Consider the following 14,109-nt stretch of genomic DNA (forward strand, 5'->3'; position numbering starts at 1 on the left):
AGCCTCTGGACAGAGTCTGATGCCACGCCAACCTCCACACTGCTCTCCCTGCCCCAACCCCCCATCCACCGGCAGCCTGGAAAGCTGGTCATGGTCCCACACACTGCCCTGGGCAGGCCAGCCAAGGCCAGCCCTGCCCCCACCCGCCCCACGACGCACCACCATAAGCGGCCCCTTCCAGCCAGACCCCGATACAGACCCTGCCCTGTCCCTCACGTGCTACTGCTGTTTGCAATCACGTGCTCGTCCTGTGTGCCCTTCTGGCGCTCGCCTACCCAACAGGTCCTGCCCATCCCTTGGGTCTCTCCCTTCCCTGGAAGCCATGTCAAAGCCCCTCAAAGGCAGTGCTGTGTCTATTTCCCACCTGGACCTGAGGCTCCGGCACAAGGCCCGCACATGATAAGTGCAAAGTACATGCTTGCCCAGGACTGTGGAACCGGCTACCAAATGACCAGGGAGGCCATTTCCCAGCATTCCACAGACCGGGACCAACCAGTCATTGTCTCTGGATGCCAGTCACTCAGTCCGGAAGGCTGGCAACCTTCCTGGCATGCTTTTGATCAAGAAAAACTCCCAACCTAGAGGTATCCTGGTTCAACAGGTTGAGCCCCAGGGCCATCCCAAAAAGCAGGAGACTTTCTGAGTGGAATGCAAAAGTGGGACGCCACAGCAAGCTTAGATGTGAAACCTCCCCAAATTTCCCCAGTGTGTCTGTTAAAGAAAGACAGTCAGGTTCACTCGACAGAGGGGTTTTTTTCTTCCCTTGTAACAAATGGATGGAGAACAGGGTTTTAAAATTCCTGGACCCTGGAATACATTTCTATCTGTGTCAAAGTCTACCCCTCCACCGCCTCAGCAGAGTTTAAAATCCTAGCTAATAGGTTAACAACTGTTTTTCTTCAGCTTCAAATGAAGAATATCAGAAGGCTGGGGGAATATGCAGCTCTCCAATTTGTACGGACTGCACACAGCTCCCCGCAATGTGTGTTTGACAGGACTGACATTTTGTACCGCTGTGAGATGGGAAAACGTGTGACATTTTTATTCATGGTGGCGTACGCCCTTGTAATGATCAGCTCTGGTCGATGTGCTTACCACAGCAGCCCCAGAGCCCTCGGAGAACAAACAGGAACCCAAGGTGCCAGCAGTTCGACTGCCTTATTAAACACCGCCAGGTTCCTAACGAAGACCAACTGCTGGAAAATCTCACTGTCAAATCCTCAAGGACATTGTCAGCGCACAGCTAACTGCATATATTTTTCATTTAAAATACTGAAATCCAGCATTGTGCCATTACGAGCGAGGGGAGGGGAGCCCACTCCAGTGGCCATTCTGTCAGCTGCTTCTTCGGAACTCCAGAAGCTAGAGCCAGATGCCCAGTGGGGTTCACGGCTCAGAAAGGGGCAGCGGAGATGGGGAACTGCCTTTCTGAGAACCCAGCCCTGCCTTCGGGGTGAAAGGCTGAGGGGAACAGGCTCCGGTGACAGTCACCTGGAAAGTCCACCACAGGTTCTCTTCGTAAGCCAAAGCAAATCTGCATGATTTGAAAGTCCATTGCCGGTCCCCTCCCTCCCCTCCAGCCAGCCGTCTTCCTGGAGGTGCACCCCATTACATCCTGCAACTTGGCGCTAATCAGCCTTCTGTTTGGCGGCAGACCTTAAGACATCTGTAGGAACACACGGCCGCGGTAGGCTTCAGACCCTGGCAGGAAGGCTGTGTGTCAGGACGCCCACCTGCGATCCCACCACTTGCCTCAATTCAAAGGCCTCGAGGTCAGCGGGCAGGAGGACCCCCTCCCTCTGGCGGTCATTTCTAATGCTGATGCACACTGATGGATGGAAGCCAACCACGTGGGCGACCCTCGGAGCCTTTCGGGTTGTTACGCTGGGTGATTTGATTATGGCTGCGTAAGCTAACGCACTGATATATTTGTTTTGTAAATATGTATTATTTATACAGTGCCCCTATTTCCATACTCCAGCCCTGATGCACCAAGACGCACTCTGCTATTTATTTATGGGGTCCTTGTCGCAACAGGCCTAACAAGACGCCTGTGTGTGGTTCTTGCAGGTTTGCAACAAACCGAAAGTGGTCGGCTAAACAGCGCCTGCTCTCCATCCATCACGGGCAGTGGCTTGCATTTTAAGGGGCTGCCCGTAAACTTGGCTTAACATAATACCGTACATCATCCGTGGCAGAGGTGACCCGGGACACCAGAGAGCTGGCGACCCGGAGAGCAGGAGCCGTAACGCTCCATACCCTGCGATGGCGGAGAGGCTGGAAGGAGCTATATGGCTACCCTGGTTCCAAGACCCAGAGAAAGTAGAAAAAGGAAGGGGGCTGGGAGACAGCCTTGGGGCAAAAGCAGGACAGAGAGGGTGGAGGTCACTGGACCCTGTCTCCTCCTCTGAAACTCAGCAGAACTTTCACCCTGGGCTACAGAGGGCAACAGCCACTGGCCCTGACACCGACGGGGCTCCCATGGTCATGGATGGCGCCTCAAATCTCATCAGAGCATGTTGGCTGGAGGAAGAGAACCGCAGTCTGCGTCCAGCCTCATTCATTCTAAGGAAGGACACCAACAGCTCCCACGGAGAGCAGCCAGCAGACCACCCAGATCTCTCAAATCTTTCCCTTCTCTTCACCGCCATAATGGGGTCCGAGGTCAGACGCCCACCAGCTCCCGACCGCGAGTCAGCAGCCTCATTAGCAGCCTCCCTGTTTCACCTTCTTCCTCTCCTTCCCACAGGGGCCCGGCATCCATCTTCCCAGATGCCATTCCCTCAGACACAACCCTCACTGGCTCCTTGACACCTACAAGATACATTTCAAGTTCTTGTGGCACTGCCCACCTCCGCAGTTTGGCTCCCAGCCCTCGCCGGTTGCCCCCTGGCCTCCTGCTTCCCCACATCAGCCCTTCCTCTTCTCTGAAGATCCAGCCTCTCCCGTCTTTTATGTATGTCACTCTCTTCACCTGGAATGTCCTCCTCCTCTGGCTCCACCTAATATAAACTTCCCATTCGAGATCCACCAGGAATGTCACCTCCTCTGAGAAGCCTGCCTGGGTTTCCCAAGACACCTTACGGCCCCTCTCCAGCCAGTACACTCAGGTCCGTTTCTCTTTCCATACAGTTTGCCGACTGTTTCTCCCAGACAATGAGGGCCAAGGAGGCAGGACAACATCTTATTCCTCTGTGACCCCAGGGCCTGGGGCAGGGTTTGGCAGCTGACATGCCTCATTGTAAGTTGAATAAGTGAAGGAAGGAATTAAAGAGGGCATAAAAGAATAACTCAGCTCTGCCTGGCAAAAAACGTCAGGATTTTTAGCCACAAAGACAGGAGGGCGGCAGGGGAAGAGTTTTTAGCTGGTCCTCGTGGCTTGGGAGAATGGAAGTGTTTGGTAGACAGCCCAGGGGAAGAAGCTTCCCTCCCGCACCCCTGCACCCCAATCTGGGGCGAGGATGACCCCCTGCTGAGCACACCTGCGGAGTCCCGGGCTCCATCCGGTCCAGCCTGCCGTCATTCTGCAAACTGTCTGCTCTCTGGGAAGTGCAAGCTGCACTCCACCTAGAAGGAGTCCGGGACTGGGGCCTGCCGGGGAGGGCCAAGAAAGTAGCTGCAACCACGGAACCATATGGCTGATGGGCATCAAATTCTCAGAAATTCAGTTTCAACTGCTTCCAGGCAATGTTAATCCCATACCACACTTTGCATTTCAAGTGGGATAATAATCAACAATCCCCTGGGAGAAGTCCCTTTTATATATTCTGTTTTCGTACTTTTATTACATTTTAAAATTCTCTGCAGTATAAACAAACAAATGCAATACAATATTCCGGAAGACAGGGAACGAAGCAGACTGACAATAAAACGAATGTGGGCCAAACAATAACCTAAATGAGGGGCACGGTCAGTGCGATTTCAGATCGCGTGTGCAGGAGGCTGGCACGCGCCTTTGCTGCCAAGCTGCCTCAGGGTCAGAGGAGCTGGCTTTGCCTCTGAATCCATCCTCCCAGCCAGGGGATTAGAGTGAGGCCCCTGACCATCCTGAAAAGCGGGGCAGTCTAGACCCTTCCACACCAGTCTGGGTAAGGTCCTGTGAAACAAGGCAAGCACCTACTGGGCACCCTGCCCCGCGCCAGCGGGCATCAGGAGGGCGGCATCACCGTGGCTTTGCACGCCCCTCCCTGCCCCCACAGTGTTAAGGAATCTGGAACTCTGTAGGTTTATTTTGGGGAGAGAGCCAAGTCCCAAATCCAGGCAGTGGTGGGAGCTTTGGCCAGGAGAGAGGAAGAGGCAAAACAGAGTGACCGTGACCTCCACGGCCAACCTAGGCCACACTGTTGGAGCCTAAGCAGGTCCCAGACTACCGGCAGCTACAACCAGACGCCTCAGGAAGCATGTGTGAATGATAAGGGTCCGATGAGAGGGGCAGACGGAAGGGAGAGCCCGGTCTCCAGCGTCAGACAGACCTGGTTTGGAATTCTTGCTCGGCCACTTACGGTGTGACCCTGGGAAAGCTGCTTAACCTCTCTGAGCACTGGCTTTCTGGAGATAATAATAAGCATGAATCTTACAGGACTGCTGAGAAGATTAAGTGAGGTAATGCCTGTCAGAGGCCCGAGTCCCACACCGTGGATCCACGTTATTATGAAAACCAATCCAACCCATCTGACCCCTCCTTCCAGGGCCACCACTCCATTAGTCCCTGTCATCCCTTCCCTCTGGGCACAGCCAGGTTAATAATTTACCTAGTTCACACAGGTGCTTAGGGACTGCTGGGGGACAACAGGACAGGTGGCTCCTGGCACAGCACTCCCATAGCCATGGTGGGGGGACTCCCTGCATGGCCCTTGACACTGAGTTGATTCTCCCAGAGGATCTTGCTTGTGGGATATAATTTATTTTCAATATTTTATGTTTTATTTCCCCTTCCCTACTGTGATAAACTCCCCACCTTTGGCACAGAGAATTCTAATCTGAGAAAATGCCTCCTCTGGTCTTGCTGAATCAGATTTTCTGCTCTTGTCCTGCTGGGCTCAATATCTCCCTGGCAGGGAGCTGGATTCCGAGCTGCTCTGGCGCAGGCCTTAAAAGAAATGCTGTTTTTAGGCTCTGGTCAGTCCCTTGGCAAAGAGGCCCCACTGTCACGCTGCTGGGCGGGCAGAGACGCGGGGGATACAGGGGGCCCTGTCACCCAAGCATGGCACTGCACATGGGGGTTTAATAGGGAACGCAGGCGCTGCGGAACGCCAGCTACCCCTGTGTCTGGGTCCCCCCGCTCTGCTGAGCTGACTGGCTGCTCAAGGGCGCAAGGAGCGCTCCCACTTTTCCCACCTCTTCTGTGACTCGCCGCCTTTCAAGTCTGCGCTCACTCGCTACTTGGTCATTCCCTAAGCTCCCCCCGGGCAAGTCATCTTGCCAGGCCTTGTGAGGCAGCCAAGGTCACAGAATGGAGGCTGACACTGTCCCTGTAGCAGGACAGTGCGTCAGGCAAGGGGAGGGCGCTGATCCCGAGCAGGGAGGGAACAGCTCTGCTTGGAGGAGTCAGGGAGGGGTTCTGCAGGAAGGAGCTCTCGAAGTGGCCCTGACAGGTTGATGGGCTTTTGTCAGGAGGAAGAGAAGAGGAAGGATATTCCTGGCAGTGGATAGGGTAGGAGCGGATTCACAACCCCAGTGTGGGGTCTGGCCTAGGGCAGATGCCCACGACGAGCAGTGAGATGAATTATATAAATTGTGTGCTGGGGACAAAAGGATGGGACACTGTCCAGGTTGGAGGGGCACTTAGCAGGGTCTTGCAAGGTGATAAGCACTGGCCTTGATGTGGAGGACAGCAGGTACCTCCAGCCCAAAAGGGGTGTGGGCAGGGGAGCTTGGAAGGGGGTGACTCTGGCGGGGCCCTAAGATTTGGGTAAGTTCTCTGACCAGGTGAGCTCGTGATCAGGGAGGGAATCCTGGGGACAGTCCCACTCTGGGGGACTGAAGGGCCTGCCTATCTCAGCGCTTGCTGATGTTTTCTGAGGCCCCTGTGCCTCACTGACCCCTTGAGGACAGCAATATGCGACCCTGGAAACAGAGGGACGTAGGGGTCCACTGGGCTGACGCCTGGGCGGAACTGGGGTGAGGCAGCTCTGGGGGAGGCCCACCGCACACTAAGACACAGGGCGAGAGAAGCTCAACAGGAATGAGTCAGAAGCGGGTACCGGGGCCACCAGAACATAGGTGCCACGTTCTCAGCACAGAGCTGGGGTACAAGCCCGAGCTCTAGTCACAAGCAACATGGCTTTGAATCCTGACTGTTGCTTCTAAGCTGTACCAAGTCTCTATTCTCTCTGTGTCTGGCCCGTGTCCCCCTCTGCAAGGGGAGATGCTACCTGAGGCTCCCCTCGGTGGCTGAAAATGGGCTAACCTGTGGGGACCGCCTAGCACGACAGCCGGAGCTGGAATACGTTTCTCTGGGTCTTGGCCTATTGCCAGGCACACGGTGAACAAGTCACGCTCATGCTTCTCCCATGACTGTCCTTAGACCACCCCCTGCCTAGCATGTAACAGGTGCTCAGACTACCGCTAAAGTACTCAAACGTCCTAGGGGGTGGGGGCTCAGGGAGGGAGCCTGGCCCTCAGTCCTGCAGCCATCCTCACCTGTGCTGAATGGGGCCCAGCTGCTGCGGCTGACGCAGCACGCTGCTCGTGAACCTGCATTTTCTCCTGGCCGCTGACACCTCCCAGGCCGCCTGCGGTGCGTCAGGAAATCCACCCCCAGTGATGAACTCTCTGGCCTTCTCAAGCTCCCAGGCACGTCCGGCTTAAGCGGAATTCTCTGGAATTTTCCACTTGTTCTGAATTTCCAGAATCTGAGTTTTCCCTTTGATGGGCAAGTTGTTCCCTCCCAAATCAAACGTGTGCGCTCAGAGGAGCAAACCCTGGCCTTGTTAGCCTCCCAGTGGAAAGCTGTCTCTGGGCTAGCCTGGGCTCTGAAAAAGTGAGTCCACATGGATAGACAGGCACGTCAGTCACCCTTCCCAGGCACACCTGACAAACCCACCAGCAATTAGGGACCTTGCTGCTTTTGGAATGGCAGCGAATGAGTCGAAACAACTTGGGAGGGCGACCCCACCAGGACTGAAGGCAGAACAGCCTGTGGTCACGCTGCAGCTGGCAGCAGCTGGCAACAGCTGGACTGGAGCCAGAGGAGCTGGACCGGGGGACCCACCACAGTAGCACCTGCCTTCTCACGCGCAGACATGGCTGAGAGAGCAGAAAGGGGTGATGGAAAAGGGGAAATAGGGTTTGGAAGTAATAGGGTTTGAAAGAGCAGCGGGCAAGGGCTCTGCTTTGTGGGCTGCGAGAGCACGGCTGGTGAGTTAGACTAAGAAAATGACTTGGGACTGCAGCCCATGATGCTCCTCACATCTGGTACCCCAACGTGCCCCATGGCCTCCCGCGCCCAATATCCTAGCCAGCCGGGAGCTCGGGTACCTGCTCCTTCTGGCGCCATCTCCTGGCCACGCTGTCAGCCCCTGGTCCTCTGCTCTGGGGCGTAAGCCTGGCTCTGATGAGGTGTGGGTTTTCCCACCAAGAGCTGCGGGGAGCTTCGTGTGCTGGGCTGCCAGGCCAGCTGAGGCAGCTGGGTCACTGGGTGACTGACAGCTAGCCCTTCTCCCTCTCCCCCTCCCCCCAGAGAAATACACATTTACGGAGGGCCGACGGGCAGCACTTGGTTGAACGGACTCACAGAACCATTACAACAACTCACGACAAGGATACTATTATCCCCACTCCCCAGATGGGGAAACTGATTTCACTGAGGTTAGTTCGTAACAGCTAGATAGTCACAGAGCTGAAACTGAATTCCACAGCTGCCCGATGCTAAAACCTGGGCTTTGCCCTCTCTCCCACATTGCCCCCCAGCGACCACTCAGCATCTGCTTTTTCAGTAGTTACATTTTTGTGGGGGACGGGGCTGTATTTTCTTTTTCTGTCTCCATGAATGGGTGTGTGCGCCCCTGCACAATATTCTGACCACACCACTTGAGAGCAAGTTTCAGACGTCCTTGTATGTTGCCCCTAAATGATTCCGTGTGCATTCCCTAGGAATAAAGATAACCCCCCACAAACCAGAATATTAACAATTCCACCAAACATAGACTAACATCCCAGTCCATCTTCAAATCTGCTAACTTCCCTATGAATGTCTTTAAAGCTTAAAAAAAACCCCACCATAATCCAAGTTAAATTAATACTTTGCATTTGGTCATGCAGCTTAGTCTCTTTTATAGACAAACTCTTTGCTTTACACAATATAATTCAGGGGACGCCAGGCTTTTCCTTCCCTTGCCTGCTCTCTCCCTCGTTCCCCTGCCGCCTAGGTCAACCCATCCTGGGGATGTGGGCGGGCGTCCCAGTACTCGGCTTCTCTCCCCGCCCTCCCTTTCCTGAGGCATACAGGACTAGACCTTGGGAGTTCATAAAAACATGAACTAAGAGGATCTAAATTCCTGTAATACAAAGCTGTTTCTACTTGGACATAAAACCCTTATTTATGGAAAGTGATTTGGAAGTGGTTTTTGGCCACTAATGGAATATTCATTTTTCTTCTTCACATGAACAGATTTATAAGCATAGCAACTGAAATGAAACCGAGTAACTGGCTGGACACAGAGCGCGTACTTAAACAATAATCAATCAATTATTAATCAATTTAAAAATCCACATCAATAATAAAACCTTAAGACGTTTACTGCCTGTCAGTTCAGCGCCAGGGCCTGTGGTAGACTTTCCAGAGGCTCATATTCTCACAGCAGAGGACAAGCCTTAAAGAAATAATGACAGGCTGTGGGAGATGCACGGCACGTGCCAAGCTCTAAGGGTAGCATAAAGACGGGAGCAGCTAGCTCTCCCCAGGGGAGCCTGGGGATTTACAAAAGGGACCTTCTCTGAGGCCAAACAGGTGGACCATGAAGGGCCTTGTGTGCCAAGCCAAGGATGAAGAGGGAATGTTTGGGGGTTGGGAGGAGCAGGGAGGTGACAAGGCCACTCGTGGATCCCTTAAGTGGACCCCGCAAAGCCAGGTGGGGTGTGTAGTGGGGGGAAGTTTGGAGGTCAGATGCCAGTCAGGAGACCGTGGAACCGTCCCGCTGAGTGATAACACAGCTTGAACCACAGCTGCGAGGGAAGCCATGGAGAGGAGAGGACCAAGCAGTGTCCAGGAGGCGGAAGGGAGAGGCCATGAGGTGAGAATGAGCGCACCTAGGCTTCTGGAGAGGCAGCGGTGCCGTCCACTGAGGTAGAGATGGCGGGTGAGGAGAGAGTTTGGTGGGGGGGGGCTGTATTTCAGATTCAAGGCTTGTGGTTTGAGGTATCTGGGGAACAAGGGAACATCTGCTGGAGATGTCAGTGGCTAAACTGAAGGGAATCATGTGTGACTTTCAAGCTCAATGGGGCAGAAGGGGTTTCTCAAGGCACTCGGAGCCAAGGGTGCTGAGAAGGCATTTACTGGCTGGGCAGCTTTTCCAGCCAAGTGTGAGACTGGCACTAAGTGACCCAGCTCATGCTTGTCAAGCCAGAGCTCTCCATGTGCACAAACGAGCAGGCAACCATATTCCAAGAGCTGTTCCTGGGGGGTGTAGCCAAATCCCTCTGTCCCAGATGTCTGGGAGACATGACAGTGCTTAGTTTGGGCTTCGGTTTAACTGGCTTTTCAAGCTTTATGTTAAAGAGATTTAGAAACCTTGGCTCCACTGGGAGAATGTACATTTTGGAAGCTACCAGATTGGAAGGCAGGCAGTTACCTCGTCTGCAGGATCAATCATTTGGAGGGAACACAGGAAGGGGGCCCTGTGGGTTTACCCTGATGTTTCTGGGAGAGTCCTGTCCTCCCACTTCCTGAGGAGGCCTGGCCACCGGCCAGGGACACAGCCCTGCCAGCATGTAGGCAGGACCAGAGACCAGTCACTGGGCTCCCACGGTCAGTCAGGTGGCCCTGGCCAGGGGTGGGGGGTGGGGGCTGGCCTCGAGAGGCAGAGCTGCTGCTGGTGACGCAGCGTCCTTAGCTACCAGTTCAAGCACACGTCTTCCACGCCTGTCTCCTCGTTAGCACAATGCATATTGTGCTTTCTTCCTCACCAGCTGGTCAAGAATCAGTTAAACAAGCAGAGATGTGAAAGCACCTAGTGGTCTGTCCACCTTATTAGATGCAGGGAGCGTCTGTCTCTCCCGGAGGTGTTACCTCTGCTCATCTCCCTGAAGAAGGGGTCGAGGCAAAAGGTTCTGGCTGAGGGGTGAGTGCAGGACACTGCTTCTTCACCTTCCACACCTACAGAGAGGAGGGCATGTCCACTCACCTGCCCAGGAGAGAAAAACACAGGGCAAGGGGGGGGTCCTTAGCTTCTCTCTGCACCCCCTTACTCGCTCCCTCCAGGAGAAGAGGAGGGCCTCCCTGAGCATGTTCTGGGCTCCAAGGGCCCTCAAGGCTCCCTCCCGCCGAGCGGCCAGTCCGGGGCCCTGCTAGGTGCTGCCTGCAGCCGTCCCCTTCTCCTGTGCAGGTAGCTCCATCTCTGTAATTCTGAAGTGAAGTTTTAGCAAGCCCATCTGGCCTCAGGTCTAAAACAGTATTCTCCTTTCAGCCTTATCAGTAAAAAAAGCTGGCATTTTCCTCTCATTTGACTATCTCCTGGGCCTTATTTCTCAACTATTCCGAACTTGGGAGGGGAAACAAAAAGAGTTATTTAAAGCCTCTCCAAACCTAAATACTTTTCAAGGTAGGAACAGGCATTCTCAAGTTATTTGAGATTTCTGAACGCTTTACAAAAGCCGTGCAGGGGCTCACTGAAAATCCGTTTTGCTCGTCTGGAACCATCAACGGTGATCGTGAGCGCCGCGTGGTGACACGTGTGCCTGTTCTAGAAAACAAATGAACTATTCGTGAGTTCAGCTGGTTGACAAAACATTTTTTAATGATAGGGCCCAACTTGGGGCTGTGGAGAGTGGTCCTGGGGGTTAAGGGATGGCCTCTGTGGGGCCCCAAGTGTCCCAGGCTCATCTCACTTCCGTTCTCACTGCTCTCGGTTAGACTGCGCATTGGCTGGTCTGTCTCCCTCGTTCTGCCCCTTGTAGGTCCCGATACATGGATGGACAGATGCATCATTAAACGGAGGGGTGGTCATGGCCTCAGAGGAGGAAGCTGTCATGAGGCAGAGAGACAGGAGAGCACCTTCTCTCCCCCAGCAGAGACAGCTCTGGCCAGCGCCCGGCACAGCTGCGTCTGAGGGGTCCCACACAGGCCCGCGCTGGCTCCCTGCCACCCCACCCCGTGTCCCCACAAAGGTCCCCTGGCTGGCGACACAGAGCACTCCTAGGATGTAATAACCACCTCGACAGTCTCTGTCCCTGCTGGAGAGCTCAGTGCTCTTAAAGAATGAGATCCACCGAAACGCTAACCCAAGGCAGTCTTTCTGAGGACAGCGTTGCTGTCTGGCTAGTTCAAATTATCTCGCTGGATGCATTGGCTTTCACAGACATCAAAGAGCTGAAATCCCTGCTTGGTGAGGGAGTTGGCGTGGGCTCTGTAGCTGGACTGTCCTAGGTTGCTGTACTGGCTACCGTGGCCCTGGCCAGGTCCCTTCGGGTCCCTGGGCTTTGGCTCTGGGTCCCTAAATTGCAGCTAGTGGTCCCCTCCTTGAAGGGCTAGGGCAGAGATGACACGCTTCCCCAAAACAGAATGCGTACTGCTGGGCCCCCATGAGTGGTTCAGGCGATGTATGGATTGACACTTAAAAAGATTTTTTTGATAGGCCTTAGGGGGAAAAAAAACTGGACTAGTACGTCAGGCCTGTGATCCTGTCAACGTCATTACTTATCATACGACTAAAGCTGGTACGGATGTCAGGTCTGAGTCTATTTAAAGAAAAACAGCAAGGAAAAGAATAGCACAGATGGTAGGAGGGTGTGGCACAAATTTCTGAAACGGAACTCAAAAGACTGTTCTTTGAGGAGCCTAGAAGTCCCTAAAACTCATCCCTGCCAGTAGTAGGTGCTCTAGAAACACTGCTGGTTCCGGTCACGGGCTCATCAAACCGGGTGGGCGCCACGGAAAAGCGCGGAAGGACAACCGAGCACGGGGGCGAAGCCAGCCGGAAAGAGTTAAAAGAAAGGGGTCTGCGGTTTCCCTGGCCCATCCCCCCCCGCAGCTAATCTGTCACCTAATGAAGAAGCGGCCGGCACAAGTGAGCTGGCTGGCAGTTCACTTACAGCAAACTGATTAAGAATGTTCAACCAACAGCAGACTGTAGACCTTTCCAGAGAAAATAAATAGAGTGTAGGCTGTATGCAAATGTGTTTGCCGCTTTGACAGCACGTCTCAATTAAGGCATCTCGCGGCTGTGGGTAGGCTCTGCCGGCTGCAGCTCTAAGGGACAGCCCGCTGCATGGCTGATACTTGGGGCTTGACCTTAATCCGCATGCATGCATTAAAAAAAAAATTCCTGCCTTCCTGTATACTTGCATAATGCTGGCAGCCACGTGAGGGAAGTGACAAACGGGGAGAAAAAGCCACTTTCATCCTCTCCAGTTTACAGACCTGTGAAGGCACAGACAGCTCTTATTTCAACAGAGTTTGGGGTGGCTTTTTTAATTGTTTATCCCCCACCCGTGCGCGCGCAAACACACACACACACACACACACACACACACACACACACACACTTATTCTGCATTTAGCTGGGAATGACATTAAAGCATCTCTACTTCTTGCTGAAATGGAAAGAAGGTTTTTCTCCATTTCAAATAGGGCCTCCTTTTTTGTGTTTCGAAAATGGAATGTTTAACACCATGAAATCCCTCTCCCCCGCCCCCTCTTTCTCTGTAATGGGCTTCAAACTCCAGCGAGGGGCTCTTTTCATGGGAAGGTTAGTGTGTGCAGGAATGAGGACAAAGGAAAGCAGGAAGCTGGCTCTGGAATGCCACGCTGGTTACAACTGGGGCTGTGCTTGCAGCGAACTCCGCCAGGAAACCGGGGTGCAGATTTCTCCAACAGGGCCTGAGCCCCACAGAAGGCAGCTCTTCAGGGGTGGAAACACAACACCGTCCGAAAGAGAAGCATGGACCAAGGGAGCACTGCCCCAAGAATGCTCCTTTCTCGACTACTACGGTTCAATTCTTAGAACGTCCTTTTTAAGTGTAAAATCCAAAAGAGAGACAGACCTCCCCAAGTTTAAGATGTATGAATGCATTATCTGAAAACACTGATTACAGAGAAGATTCTTATGTGTCAACAAACTCACCCCTTAACGTAATAACCCAGAGCAACCATTTCATTAATTCTCTGCATTTCTAAAGAGCTCAATGCTGATACACAGTAGGCACTTGATAAATGTCTGTTAAACACAGGGCACTTAAAATGTATGTTTTTAGATCCTTTATGTGATGAAAAAGCAACAGTATTTAAGATAAAATCATAAAGACGATTTTAATCATGCTCCATCTAATAAATGGCTCAAGAATCAAGTGATTTAAAAATAAGGAACCCTGCAAATGCTTGTCACAGTCCCACCTTGCTGACAGCCATTTTCCACAAACCAAATAAGTATGACTTCTGCCCATCAAGAGAGTCAGTTCGAGAGACATTGGGGGCAGTCTACAATCTTTATCAGCTAAAAACACAACCACGGCTTGGAAATAGATTTAAAAATTCAGTTTCCATACAGAATGCAACATTTTACTTAAAGGGGAAGAAAAATCAAACAAATAGACAATTTTTCCAATGCTCGGGTCATCAGAAATATTTGGTGAAGGAATTGGATCTCTGGAAGAGTAGCGTGGGGGTTTGCTCTGAGAAGCACGACTCCCAGTATTGATTTTCAGGAAGTACATTAATAAAGAACTCCTAATTGATTTTTTTTTTAAGACTTCGCTTGTTGCCTTTTATTTGAAGGTGCAAAGAAGGGCCTGGGATGCTAAAGTGTTCTAATGAGATGCTTAGCTAACAGAGGCGTCTTCCACGGAGGGTCTTGGAGTGGGGGAGGCGGCAGCCGCATTTAATGACTTCATTCAAGAGCTGAGCTCGTTTATGACCAGAGCCATGCTGTCTCCTCAAAATTTTTGAAAAATTCC

At 52.8% G+C, this 14,109-nt stretch overlaps 1 protein-coding gene across 1 annotated transcript in view; it reads right to left on the bottom strand.

The window, feature by feature from the left end:
- The window catches only part of LOC111145755 (DENN domain containing 1A), a 499,803-nt gene that overhangs the window by 36,214 nt on the left and 449,480 nt on the right, over positions 1–14,109 (bottom strand). The gene's annotated exons all lie outside the window — the stretch shown is intronic.

The sequence above is a fragment of the Enhydra lutris genome, unplaced genomic scaffold (assembly GCF_002288905.1).
Source record: "Enhydra lutris kenyoni isolate GAN:26980312 unplaced genomic scaffold, ASM228890v2 scaffoldscaffold13, whole genome shotgun sequence".
NCBI lineage: Eukaryota > Metazoa > Chordata > Mammalia > Carnivora > Mustelidae > Enhydra > Enhydra lutris.